Below are 14,007 nucleotides of genomic sequence, written 5' to 3'. Positions count from 1 at the left end.
CAGATTCCTGCTCATTTAGCACTGGGAGACGTAGCTTCCCCGCTCACTAAAAGTATTCCCGCAAATCATAATGATGACGTCGGACGCTACGTGAACGGTCGGGAACGTGCTCAAAGTCACGTGAAGAAGAGTGGGCGGGGCGTTACTATGGACCGTTTCTCCAATAGGAACTAGACACTATCCTTTATGAAACGCTCATTTCCTGATTCCAGGTAGCATCAGGCGAGTGTATGCGTTTCAGCTCTTGTAGTGAATTGTATATGCGTTTCTTTCACCATCCATTAACTTGCATGGTTTTCACCCCTTTGTTGTTATATTGGTAAGAGGAGCCCTTTTGCAACCTCTGGAAATGCACTTTGAAGTGAGAGGCTGTAGCTAAAGGTGTAATTCGTTGTATTGTGCTTATCACATTTTGAAATTACACATGCAAGTATGTGACTTTTTAAACATCTGGTTTTGAAATTACACAAGGCAACCTGTTGTGGTTGGTATTGACACAGTAGCTGCTCCGAACAGTTCAGTGTCTGGAATCCTCGTAGGCGCAGCTGTGCAGCTGCAGCCACTACACATACCCTGCAGTGGTGTAAGTGACTACATATATAATAATACCTGTGTCAGCTATTAATATGTCTCCAGTTCCAGTGCCTATTCTGAAAGTAATGATTCCCCAGGGCTAATGGCTGCAGATTCGGTACCTTTTCTGGGTTTAATGGCCCTTCTGTGGATAATAACTGCACGCACCATGTCTGTTCTAGGTCTAATGGCTGCAGACACCTTCTCTAGCGCTAATGGTAGGGCTGGAGCGAATGACTGCAGGTGCAATGCCTGCTCTGGAGCTAATGACTTCCGATACAGTACGGAGTACCTGCTAATCTGTTACATATAACAGAATACCTGCCCTGGGGTTTATAACTACAGACACAATACCAGCTCTGCACAGTACGCACTCTGGGGCTAATGATTCCAGTCACAGTATCTGCTCTGGAACTAATGATATTTAACACAGTACCTGCTCATGAGCAAATCTGGGGGGAATGACTGCAGAAACAGTAAAAACCCCATGCACCCTTCTCGCGTGTCCTTTCCATTAATTCCCCTCTGACACATCGAACCACGCTCTCTGAAATGACCGTACAGTGTAAATAAGTGATCAGTAGGGATAAACCATCGTGCCCCGATTTTCAAAACGTGTTTGGTGCAACTGATGGGATGCTCATTAACTTAACTTGCGCCAAAAGGTGGTGAACAGTGCACAAAGGACATTGAAATGAGTGCATCATAGTTGTCCCACTAATTACACAACTTTGCAAGGCAGAGGGTGCAAAGGGGGTTCTGGGCATTTTCAAGTAAATCCTGATTTTCAAAAGAGGTGCACTTTTCAAAGTACAGGGGAAAAAAACATTTCCCCAGTGCCTATTTGGAACGGGGGATATAAAATGTATGGGTAGGTCACATATGATCCTCTCACGCAATGAGTGAGTGAATGCTGTGTGTGAATAAGCGAGTGAATGTTGAGTCAAATAATGTTTGTGTGTGTTTGTGCTGTGCCAATGAGCCGATTTTGGCTGGTGAGGGCAGCACAGTAACAATGCACTTTTTAATTTTTAAAAGTTTTATTGGTATTTTCAACAGTAAGAACACATGTAAGCGCCATCCCCATCCCTTCTCGCCCCCACCTTCTCCCCTCCGCCCCCTCGATCCCAACACATGTAACCAACAACGCACCCAGTCCGGTCCCCCTCCTCCCCCCTGCTCTCCTCCGAGCCGCCACTATCAGGATAACGTATGTCTTTCTTTGAGCTTTCAACAGTAAGATTTTCCAGAACCCCACCCATTCCCAGGATGGTCATCCCTGTATTGTCCAGCATCTGACTAACAAACATACTATTCATTGCTTCACCGGTCATGTCCCAATAAGGCATTTTGACTGGGCATTACCACCAGATATGCTTCCACAATCCCAGTTCCCCACATCTCCTCCAGCAGAGCTCTGACACAGTTGGTTAGAATGTATGTAGTTCTTCTGGGGTGATATGCCATTGGACCATTATCTTAACCCACATCTCCTGAATCTGGATGGCCTGCGTGAGCTTGGGGATATCTGCCCATAACTGAGTCCATAGTTCCCCCTCCAGTGGCTGCCCCACTGCAGTTTCCCACTGCTCCATTTTGGGCCATGGCTGGCTCCTTGCCCCTTCTGCTATAATCCCATATAACGATTCTACCAAATGCCTGTTCCCATGTCTGTTGTTACGAACCATTCAAAGGGTGTGAGATCCCTAGTGGCCGCTGACCTGACCATTGGGTTCGTAAGCCAGTGCCTCAGTTGAGAGTCTTGATTCCTCTCCCACTCATCTAGCCCGAAGTCCTGCTTGCACTGTGCAAAGGATTTGATGTCCTGACCCGAGAACATGCCACGTAGTTTGCTGCACCCTGCCACCTCCCACCCATTGAAGGCATCCCTTTCCATAGCCAGTCTGAACTTGGGATTCCTAAACAGTGACATCAGCGGGTAGGGGAAGGTGGTCAAGTTCACGGTACACACCAGTTTATCCCACGAGTCCCCCACTAGGGCCCCTATCCTGCCACGGTACATGTTTGCAGGTCTATTCCTCTTGGGTTGCCACAACACCTCGTTCAGCGGCAAGCCCACCACCGCTTTGTCCATTCGACACCAGACCTTCCCGCGTTCACCCACTGAACCAATCCCGGATCACTCTGATTTGAGCTGCAAGGAAACAGAGGCAGAAGTTTGATGCTCACAGCCCTCCCTTGCTTCTGGGAGACATTAGCATCTGCATAGCTACTCTGGTCCTCTTGCGATTCCAAATAAATGACCCCACATGTTTTTGAAGGGTCCTGAAGAAACCTTGGGAACCCCCACTGGCAGGTCCATGAAATAGTACAGGATTTTTGGCAAAATCACAATTTTTAAGGGCATTTATCCTCCCCATCCAGGATATCGTTAAGGGCACCCATTCCACCACCAGCCGGTGCAGCTTTTCCACTAAAGGTGGGTAGTTATCACGGTAAAGAGCACCCATAGAACCAGTAATCTGGATGCCCAAATATCTAATGCCGGTTTCTGCCCATCTATAGGGTACTATACCGTACAATTCATGAACTTTTTCTCAAGGGGCAGTCACGTTTAATGGGCATTTATTTTTAACCCTGCCACCTTCCCAAAGAGAAGTTCCTGTGAGATCCCTGGAAATTAGGTCACTGGTTCTGTGATAAAGAGGAGCATGTCATCAGCAAACACTGCTACTCTATGCTCTTCATCCCCAAAGGGAATCCTCCTAATATCCAGGGAGGCCCTAATGCTCGCCAAGAGCGGCTCCAGGTGGATGGCGTATAAGAGCGGAGAGAGCAGGCAACCCTGCTAAGTGCCTCGTGAGACTGTGATCCTCTGGGAAAGTTGCCTGTTGAATTCCAGGCGTAAGGAGGGAGTTCACTAGTTAGCTCTTACCATTTGGAATTTAGAACTGAATCCCATAACCTCCATGGTATGGAAGAGGAATGGCCATTTGACCCTTCTCAGCATCTAACACTAGTATAAGTGCAGAGGTTCTAGATTTATGTACTTTTTCAATCAGTTGACAGACGCGCCGAATGTTATCTGAGGTCTACCTATGCCTAATAAATCCCGACTGGTCAGGATCAGTCAGTTTGGGGAGGAGCTTATCCAGGCGTGATGCCAGAACCTTAGTGTAGAACTTTGTGTTTAGATTAATAAGGGCAATTGGCCAGTACGAACCACATAGTGACATCCTTACTTAGATTTGGAAGCAGCACAACCTTGGCTTCTTCCATTGTCGGGGTGATACACCCTGCCCCTTAAACCCCCCAAAAGAGTGCAAGAGCTGGACTAAGCGCAGTATAAGTGTTTTTCTAAAGGTTTTGTGGACGCACTCTGGAAAGCCGTCTGGGCCCAGAGCCTTTCCTGATGGCAAGGCAGCTATAGCCACCATTACTTCTTCGGGAGTAATGTCTCCCTCAAGTTCTTCCCGTTCTTGAGGAGTGATCTTCGGGAGAGGGCCGCGGGACAGGTATTTCCTTTGATCGCCCTCCTCTGGGAAATCTGATGTGTACAGGGATGGATGATATTCTGTGAAGACCGAAATTATGTCAGGTAGAGCAGTGCTTTCGTGCCCCCGCCACCTTTATTTTTAAGATTGTCCAGGACGCTTTTTTTTCCTAATCAACCTCGCTGATAGGCGATCTGCCTAATTGGCTTTGACATAATACCTCTGTTGGAGGTAGAGCAATGAACGCTCTGCAGCTCTAGTCTGCAAAACATCCAATTGGCCCCTAATCAGCTGATATTCCCTTTGCAGCGTACTCCAATAATGAGCCATTATTTGTTTAAGTTTAGCTTCCAATTCCTCCATTAAGAGACCTAGTTATTTGTCCCTCTGGCACTTCATTACAATGAGCTCCTCCCTCAATGTAGCCTTAAACGCGTCCCACACCACCTGGTCGCGTACACCCTCTGTTGCATTAAGTGCAAAGTAATCCAAGATTTTATTCTTTATGTCCTCACATAGGACTCCTTCCTTAAGGATGTGGCTAGGGAGCTTCCACAGCCATAGGCCTGGTTTGTTCTGCCCCATATTTAAGGTAATCGTTATGGGCGAATGGTCTTGCAGGGTGATCACTCGTAGCTCTATCCCTGCAAACCTACCAATAGTGACCTCGAAATCCAGGAGTATCATTAAGAAGGATCAATGAACGTGGGAATAAAATGTGTAGCCCCTCCAGTTCCCTCCAGCCATCTACTAACGCCAATTGGGCCATGTGTTTGTTCAAGGAGGTAGATGGCGCCACCTGATTGTGAACACCCTTGTGCTCCTGTCTTCTCTTGGGTCCCAGGTCAGATTAAAGTAGTCAACCAATATGATCAGTCTCCAACCTTTGAAATAACTGGTAGCTGGCATAAAGTTGAAAGGAATCTGAGACTGTGCCGGTTTTGTGGCAAACCGGATATCGGATCAGTAAGACATCTCCTTTTTAATTGTGGTGCAATAGTGTCTTACCGAAGGAAAGCCATTATAGCTTCTGGCCTCCAGTCGAATATAAGCACTAATGAACTCTGGGACATTTTCATGTCTGGGAATCATGAAGGATGTATAATCTATTTCTTCAGGCTATGGAAGGAAATTTGGGATGTAATAGGAATAATCAAAGCATGAACCAATAGTGCAATGTGTCTGGTATCTCTTAGCAAATGCATTTTAACTCTTTTTAATATGATGTGATGAATGATGTGATCTATTTAAGCAAATGCATGTTATTCTTTCTACACCCTGATGCGATTGATCATGTGATGTATTAAAAAGTTATTCATTTAACTATATTAAGTCTCCAATTTGGTCAGTGTCACCCACAAGAACCCACCTTGTCCCGTTTTGGGGGGATTGCTGCCACTGCATATGTCCCCCTCTCCCATTGGAAAGAGGACGCCAGATACCTACCCTCTGTGTCCCCCTCTGTAGCTATGACCTGGAAGCCTGGGATGTCCCGAATAGCGATTAACACTCCTACCGTCTTTTCAGGGGCGTTGGATTGGAACAGATGGCGGTACCCCTTGATTTTCAGCTTATGCCTGTCTCGCCTCCGAACGTGTGTCTCTTGGAGGGGTACAATTCCTGCAACTTCCCCCGCCCAAAGAAGTTTTACACCTTCCTTCTCTTAACCAGAGAATTAAGCCCCCTGACATTTAGGGCGGTCACCGAAAGCACTTCCCTAGTTCCCATGGTCATTTTATCACGTGGCTCGCACTAATGAGTGGCTGCCGTTGGGATCCCTCCCGAATCCTCCTCTCCCTTCACCCTCCCACACCCCTCTGGGCGGACTCAACCAGCCTCTAGCTTCCCCCGACCCATCATCTCTGGAATTGAGCCGTGTAACTGCCCAGAGTAAACTTGTGCGGGTCCCCCTTGACCCACATAAATAAACAAAGGCATCCTGTACCACCCACCTCCCATGGTACCTTTCACCTAACTACCTCCCCCAGGCGGACTACAACATTCCTTCCTGTAACCCCCCTTTTCTCTCAGTGTGGCGCTCCAGTGTCAATGGGCGTGTGGGCCCCTTCCACTTCTGCCCTTTGTCGAGGGGGGGTTAAACCCTGGCCCTTTAGGCTCTGTGTATTTAAGCCCCCAGTCAAAAAACTTTGTCCACTCTCACATTTACCTCTTGAGCGGTTCTCTCGCCAGTCTTTTGTTCTTGCCTGGGTGACCCTTCGTCCTCAATCTTCAGTACCCTCATAACATTCTTGCAGGTGGTGACCCAATGCTGTTTCCTTTCCCATTCAAACAGTAGTCCAAAGGGAAAGGTTCATTTATAGCGTATCTCTGCTCGCATTAGGGCGCGCACCACCAGGCCCATCATCCTATGCTTTGCCAGGGTGGTCTGGGCTAGGTCCTGGAATAGCTGAAGTTCCGAGTCATTGTAGCTGATAAATCTGGCCCTCCTGGCCAGCACCTTCTCCTTCTGCCCATACTCGTGTAAGGCCACCACTACATCTCTGGGTCTGGCCCCTGGCTCTCCCCTCTTTGGCCCCACTCTGTGTATGCGATCCAGCTCTATCCCCAACCAGTCTTCCACCTCCAGCAGGTCACCAAACACTTGCTGTGCCATCGTGCGTAGATCCTTGTCCACCTCAGGATGGCCCTTTATTCTGAAGTTAGATCTTCCCGAGCGGTTTTCAAGGTCTTCGCTCTGGGTCTCGAGGTTCTGTGTGACCCTTGCTAATTGCTCTACCAGCTCGTTGACCGTCCTTGTGTCTTCTGCGACCTCTTGTATGGCGCTCTCCGCTGCATCAGTCCACTCCTCTAGTTTCGTTATGTCCTCCTTCACCTTTTGCACCGATTGGGACAGTTCTGCTCGCATCATGCTCAACTGCGACTGATTGGTGTTCGCTATCTTGTCCTTAAAATCCTGAAAGCATTGGTGAAGGACTTCCTGGGTGACCTCCTAATCTTTTGCAGTGCTTGCCAGCACCCACAAATCCTCTCCGGCCCCTGATCTCCCCCAGCCAGTACCTCGCTGTCTCTGTGCCAGAGTCTCTGCAGATTGCCCTCCTGTGGTTTCTTCACCGACTTGGGGGCAGCCATCCCCTTTTTTTTGGACATAGGTCTGATGGGGCTGGGGGGAGCCCTGCCCCGCATCCTCTTCTCCCTGATATTGTGTTGCACCCTTCGGATCTCTTCTGGCCATTTTTTCAGGGTGTAGGAACCTCCTCCCTCCGCCCCTTTGTGGGTCCGCCCTTGACTGTGCGGGGGTGTTGGAACTCCCCTCTAATTGTCCGCAGGTGAGCCACTGTTTGTCCTCCTCTTCAGGTTTCAAATGACCCTCCTCCTGGCCTTGGTGCCAGGATCACTCTGCCCTGAGCCCGACCAAATGACCTTTCCCCTATTCTTCCTTGCCCACCACAGATATAGATGGACTCTTTAGCCCTCTATACGGCCTCAGGATTGGCCCGGGGAGGCCAGGGCCCCACCGGTCACTGTCTCCTATGCGTGGTGCGCCTCTTGCTCCCTTGTCTCCCTTGCTGTGCTTCTGGACGGGGGTGCGCTGGCTGAGGCACTATATGCAGCTCCAAAATCCAAAATGAACCTTAACACCACAGGGCCTCCCCATGTCTTCTCTGCAAAGTGCTGGCTTCAAAGCTTGGGCAGGGCCCCCCCAAAGCTTGGGCAGGGCCCCCCCGCCGCACTCCCCCACTCCTCACCATCACTCTGCTCAAAGCTGGTGATCACTGCCTGCTGATCATTGCCTGCATTGGGCAGCCTCTGCCTGCTTGCACCCTTTCCTTGGGCCAGGGCGCACGCTGACCTTTGATGGTGCTCCCCCAAGGGGGGAGGGGGAGTCGAGCCCCTCAGGGTTGCCACCTTCCTGCCTCTTGACTTTCACTGTGCGGGCCTTCCCCTGCCTCTTGGCTGCACCGGGTGCTCTTCTTTGCTGCATAGCTCTCAGCAGTGGGCTACAGGTATGGCCCCTCCAGATCCTCCTGATCTCTCCGATGAGACTCTGCTTCTCAGACGAGGGGGCGGCTCGGTCCTGCCTCGATCTTCCCGCTGGTGCTCGCCAGCAGGGGAGCCCCTGCTCCACGAATCCAGCCCCAGTGGGCCTCCTGTATCGCAGCCAGCTCCTTCCTAACGGGCTCCTCTGCCGTCTGACAGTGGCTGTTTCCGCCACACTGCCTCGCAGCCACACTGGATCCTCGACCACCCTGGGTCACCCTGAGTGGTTAAATTTGCTCGCGGTCTGCAAGCGTGTCTCTCTGCTCGGCCTGCACTGGCCACAGGCACAGTCCCCCTGCACCTCAGACACTGCAGAGAAGAAGGCCGCACAGCCGCCTCTGCTGAAGTCCCCCAGCGATCCGGGCTGCTGCACTCCACCACCACAGCCTAAATCGATAAATCCCCACCTGAGGATGTGAGAGCTCCACGATCACGCTGCTCTCCCCCTCTGCAGCATTCTTGGACTCCCAATCACAATGCACTTTTTAATGGGTATTCATCATAGATGCCATTACAAAATGCTGTGTGCTTTTATGTGGCTGCACTGGCATTTTGGGGTACCCAGTCTAGCCATTCTTTGCTGTGGCATGATATTTTTCTTACTGGGATTCTATGACAAAGCAAGCATGATGCGTGTTATTATGTGTCTAGACTGGCATTGGCTTTATTCACTGGATATCAAGCGTAATGCAAACATGATAAGCATTACAATGCATCTAGACTAGCCTGCATTGTGCAGCCAGTTTGGACATGATTTCTTGTTGTGACAAGACATTTTTAAAGACAAAGCCAACAGGAGTGTGTGGCAGAGCCATGGTGGGCATGTTTTCTTCTAGTATCATTACTGGCATTATGTTATGTTAAGTTGATTTGTACCACTCTGCCACCACCCAGGGGCAGTCTCCAGGCACTCGTGTGGCTCTGCAAAAAAGGGGGGTGAGGGTTAGTGGGGGAAAGGGTGACAGGATAGGTTCAGAACCAGGAGGAACTAGCATCTGTGAGTGTTGTTTTGCACATGCTCACTTGTGAGCAGCCTCACGCATTGTAACCGCATGGGTAAGATTCCATGCCTCGGGTATGTGGTAGTGTTTTGTGTTGGTGTTAGTGTTGTGTGTTTTTTTTTATTTTTATTTTTAATTTTTTTTTAATTAAGTTTTCAAAACCCAACAAAACACACATTACAACTGTTTCAATACGCAAAAAGCATCAGTAGACCATCTTATTTCCAGTAGAACTCCCCAACTCCCCCCCACCCCCTTAAACTAGAGCCAATTCACGCATGTCTTCTACTGGAGCATTATCGGGTGGCACAATACTTAAACGGTCATCGCCCGAATCTTCTGTTTCATTGTTACCCTGGTAGGGATTAGCCATAGAGGCCACCAATTGCCACCAGGCCGGCAGGGTTAGTGTTGTGTCGTTATGATGGGTTGGACGTGTGCACTGGTTAAATAGTGTACATAAGGGATTCAGAGTCACAGGTGGTCATAGCTGTAAGGGTAGTCCTGCATCTTGGTGTGTTGTTGCATTTTAGATGGTATTGGACTATGTGGGTGGTTCACTCTGGATGTCGGCATAGTAAAGGTAAGTAGGTAGTAAAGGTTCTCTGTATGTTAACCAGTGTGGCTAGTCCAAGATCTGGTGTAGCAGCGTCAGTTATGTAGGAGTAGCAGGAAGGGAAGAGGGTTAGTAAAGCCGGTCAGTTCATTGTGGTCTCTCTGGGGCAGCCCTTTGGATGCTGGTTGACCGTATCTAGCCAGGTTCTTGTTTGTGGTTCTTTTAGCTCGTTTCCTCTCTAGTTGTTTGGCTGTGGTGTTGTTGCTGGTGTCCCTTCTAGGTTGTCATTGTCTGCTGAATAGCCAGGTTTTAAGCAGTTTCCCGAAGGTGATGTGGTCTTCTGTGGTTATAATTACTTTGGGTATATTGTTCCAGGTGTTAGCAATTAGACGTGAGAACGCTGATCCGCCGAGTTTCCTTTTTCTGTGGTGTTTTGCCTCTATTTGCAGGTCGTTGCTGGATCTTAGTTCCCTTCCTGGGCGATACTGCCTAATCTTGTCTTGGAGGAATTTCACCCCTTGTCTGTGCAAGGCTTTGTGGGTGATGCAGAGTGCTTTGAATTAGATGAGCTTTTTTACTGGCAACCATTGTAGGCTTTTCAGTGCTGGAGTGATGTGGTCTCTTCTGTTTGGTCTTAGTAGGATCCTGGCTGCTGTATTTTACTCCCTTTGGGGTTTCTTGGTGAGCTTTTATGGCACTCCTAGGTAGAGGCTGTTTGTGTAGGTATTTCTTGTGAGTATCAGGGATATTATTGTGAGGGTTCTGTGGGAGAAGGAGAGGTAGGGAGTAATCCTTGGAGTAGTTATAGGAGGAATAAGCATTTTTTGGTGATTGCGTCGACTTGCGATTCCTGTGATAGTCTGTTCATGAGTATTCCTAGGTTATTTACTACATTGGTAGTCTCTGGTTGCGTTCCCATGCCGATTGGTCAGTCCAATTGTGGGTTCCCTCTGTCGAACCCTGCGTATGAGTGCATTATTTCAGTTTTTGCCAGATTCAGTTTGAGGTTGTTCGTTGTCATCCAATTGTATATCTGTGAGGCAGTTGTTGAGGTTGTTATTTTATTCTTGTGTTCTGTTTGTTTTCACAATCAGTTGTGCCGTCTGCATAGTTGTAGGCGGTAAGTCAGTGGGATCGAATGATTTTTATCAGTGGGCACATGTAGATGTTGAAAAGTAGAGGGGAGAGGCTGGAACCCTGTGGGACTCTGCAGGATATATTTTTGGTGTTTGAGGTGAACAGTGGTAGGTAGGTTCTTTCGGTTCAGTTTGTTAGGGATAAGGTAAGCCATTTTAGTGCAGATTCCTGTTGCCACATTCCGTCAGTCTTTTTATTAGTGTTCCAGGGCTGATTGTGTCAAAGGCCGCTGAAATGTTCAATAGAAGGAGGGCCGATTGGGCATCTGCATTTATTTTCAGGTCATCCCATATCCATACAAGTGCTGATTCTGTTGCTCTCATCAGTCTGAAGCCAACTTGTGATTGGTTGAGTATTCCATTTGTTTAGAGGTGTTTAAGAAGGATTTTGTAGACGTGGTTCTCCAGGATCTTCGCTGGGTAGGGCAGGTTGGATATCGGTCTGTAGTTGCTTGGGTCTTCTGCGCTTTCTGAGCTTTTTTTATCAGTAGTTTGACGTATGCTGATTTGAAGGAAAACGGTACTATTACTCTTTTGAATGATAGATTCATTAGGTTCCGGAAGTGTGTCGCTGTGGTTCTGTGATTCAGGACTCCTTGGAAGACGTGTAACGCTCACCTGGTATCCACGGGGACCTCACTCAGCCTGTTATGACCACTTACGACCTCAAACCCTTCCCTGGAGTCTACTCGACTGGAGACTGGGCCTGAAACACAGGATTGGTGGAGTTTAACTCCCTATTGTCTCTGTGTGCTTGAATCCCTTCTTCCCCGGGGTCCAACCCTTCCCTTTGATCCACAGCTCACCTTGTTTTCTTGGAAAGTGTGCTCTCCGTCCTGCTTTCAGTGCAGGGACGCGTTGATTGATGCAGGCTCGTTGCTGCCTAGTTACTTCACTGGCAAGAGTCCGACAGGTAAGTATAATGAGTCTTTTGAAGAGTTCTCTAACTTCGTTCCTTTCCTTCCTTAGATGATGGCTGGCGTCCGGGGATGGCGACGTGCTGCTGAGATGAGTAGCGCTGAAGGTGAGTGAGAGCGTGATGCGCGATGCGACCCTTTCGTATTTGTATTGAACTGAGTTCTTTTTCTGTGTCTTTTAGGTGCCGCAACGTTTTCACCGTGGATGCCGGTTATGAAGAAGAAATGCGGTGAGTAAGCGCGGTATGCGGCACCTCTAGATGTTTCCACACTAACCTGGAGTGTCTTTTCCCTCTTGCATATGGATGAGAAGTTCTGGAGACAGAGTTCCCCCAGAGCGGCTGGGATTCAGGTAAGCGTTTGAAGCTTGTACAGTCTTTAAAAAAAAGATTTGCTGAATGCTTACTAATGACTTTTTTCTGTTCTGCAGAAGCGCCGCAAGGTAAAGCTGTTCCTAACGGTGTTCTTGTTCTTGCAGGAGCTGAGCGCAGAAGAAAGATGCAGGCCTACTGGAGACCGATCCGAACAGGGTGAGTGTCGCGCTGCAGGTGCAGAAAACACCAAGCATGTTTCTCAGCCTGGACGTGGCTTAAATAGTCTCGGGTATCCCAGGTGTCTCTGGGCTGAACCACACCCAAAAGATTAGACTGCACATGCAGTTCAGGGAACCGAAATATGTGGGGCCATCCATCTTGTCCCCATCAATGCACTACAAGTCCAATCCCCAATGTTATCCTATGGGAGTGAGTGAGTCTGGTGCCACAAGCGCCAAGTCTGACTCCAAGTGGGTCTTTGGAGGGATGGAGAGGCCCTTGAGGGCCATGTAGGTGATCGTGGCCTGGCTCCAGCCTGACATCTTGGAGGGCTGGGGACATGAGGGGCAGGAATCATTTATTTTCAAATTTGTCTATTGGCATTTGTTATTTATTACAGTTACAGGACAATAATTATGTCCCTGATTAGAAGGCAATGAGCGTTTCAGCATAAAACATTAACAAATGAACATTACAACATTAACTATCTCCCAGTGTTCTTTCCGTTGAGCTAATGCTGCTTGGTGGGCCAGTGGGGGGGTCCGGCTGGTCCGGAGGAGGGGGGAAAGGGGGCTCGTGTCTGTGAGGGCCCAGTGAGGTAGCGGGTAGGCAATCTCAGGTTCTTCTGATTCAGTTCATAGGTCTACCTCCGGTGGATTTATTCCAGTTCATGGGGGCTTGTCATCTGAGGGGTAGAACGGGGAGCCTGTGAGTTCTTTCCAGGCTTTCAGGGTCATACTTGAGTCGTCTGTAGATCTGGCTACACTGCCTTCCCAAGCCGTTGTTTCTGCTCGCACCCAGCGTTTCAGCTCACTGTACCAGCTTTTCTGTTGAGGCCCAGCTGTTTTCTTCCAGGACATTGCAATTGTCCTCTTTGCCAGTATACACATAATGTCCATTAGTGTGGCGAGGTGCTTGAGTTTGGCCGGTCTATTGTATGTGCCCAATAGGCATTCCTCTGGGGTCCATTTGTATCTGGTCACCCCTAGATTATCGCTTGTCTGCTGTATGGCGGTCCACAGGGACTGCGTCTTGGTGTACAACCAGAACATGTGGATCAAGTCTGCATTATCCATTCCACACCATATACAGTTGGAGTGCGACATTTTATTGAATTTTGCCAGCCTGGATGGGGTTAAGTATGTTCGGTGTAGCAGGTTGAGTTGTATTTGTCTGAATCTATGATTTCTGGAGACAGTTTTGGGAAATGTCAAAGCCCTCTCCCATTCACTATCTGTCATTTCTTGGCCCATGTCTGTTTCCCATTTGCTTTTCAAATCGGCACTCCGTGGGTTGAGGATGTCACTCAGGTGGCCGTAGATCTGGGACACCGGCTTCCATGCTTCACCCAGGGCATACAGTAATGTAATCAGGGGGTTTGATTCCGGTTCCTCCGGTCATGACGACCACTTGGTTCGTGCTGTGGTTCTCATCCTCTGGTACCACAGGAACTGGCCTATATGGACTCCATCTACTTCCTGAAGTGTTTCAAAATCTTTGAAAGCACCATCCACATATAGGTCCCCCCATGAGTATATCCCTTTCTTTTCCCAGTGTCTGAGGTGCTGTAGATCTACGACAGATCTACAAAGGTCCGAGAGCAGTGGTATGTCTGGGGAGTATTGGCGCTTAGCACAGGTAAGGGTTTCTGTCCTGCGCCAAATTTTTCATTCCAGGGTGGCCATGAAGGGGGCATCTCGCCTCAGGTGGGAGGGGGCCCAGATAAGTTCTTTCATATGCAACGGGGATACTAGGGACTGCAATAGGGGCGTCTCAGATGTGGTTTCATCTGCTAGCCATTTGGTGACAAAGCTAAGCTGTGCTGCCAGATAGTATT

General features: G+C 48.8%; 1 protein-coding gene across 1 annotated transcript in view; it reads left to right on the top strand.

The window, feature by feature from the left end:
* The first annotated feature begins 216 nt into the window (after positions 1 to 216).
* NSUN3 (NOP2/Sun RNA methyltransferase 3) overlaps positions 217 to 14,007 on the top strand; it is a 358,318-nt gene continuing 344,527 nt past the window's right edge. The window contains exon 1 of the mRNA XM_069637189.1: positions 217 to 228. The gene's annotated coding sequence lies outside the window, so the exon portion shown is untranslated. The remainder of the gene's footprint in view (positions 229 to 14,007) is intronic.

This window comes from Ambystoma mexicanum, chromosome 7p (assembly GCF_040938575.1).
Source record: "Ambystoma mexicanum isolate Mex_15411 chromosome 7p, UKY_AmexF1_1, whole genome shotgun sequence".
NCBI lineage: Eukaryota > Metazoa > Chordata > Amphibia > Caudata > Ambystomatidae > Ambystoma > Ambystoma mexicanum.
Note: the sequence above shows the minus strand (reverse complement) of the source record. Positions and strands in the feature narration are given on the sequence as shown.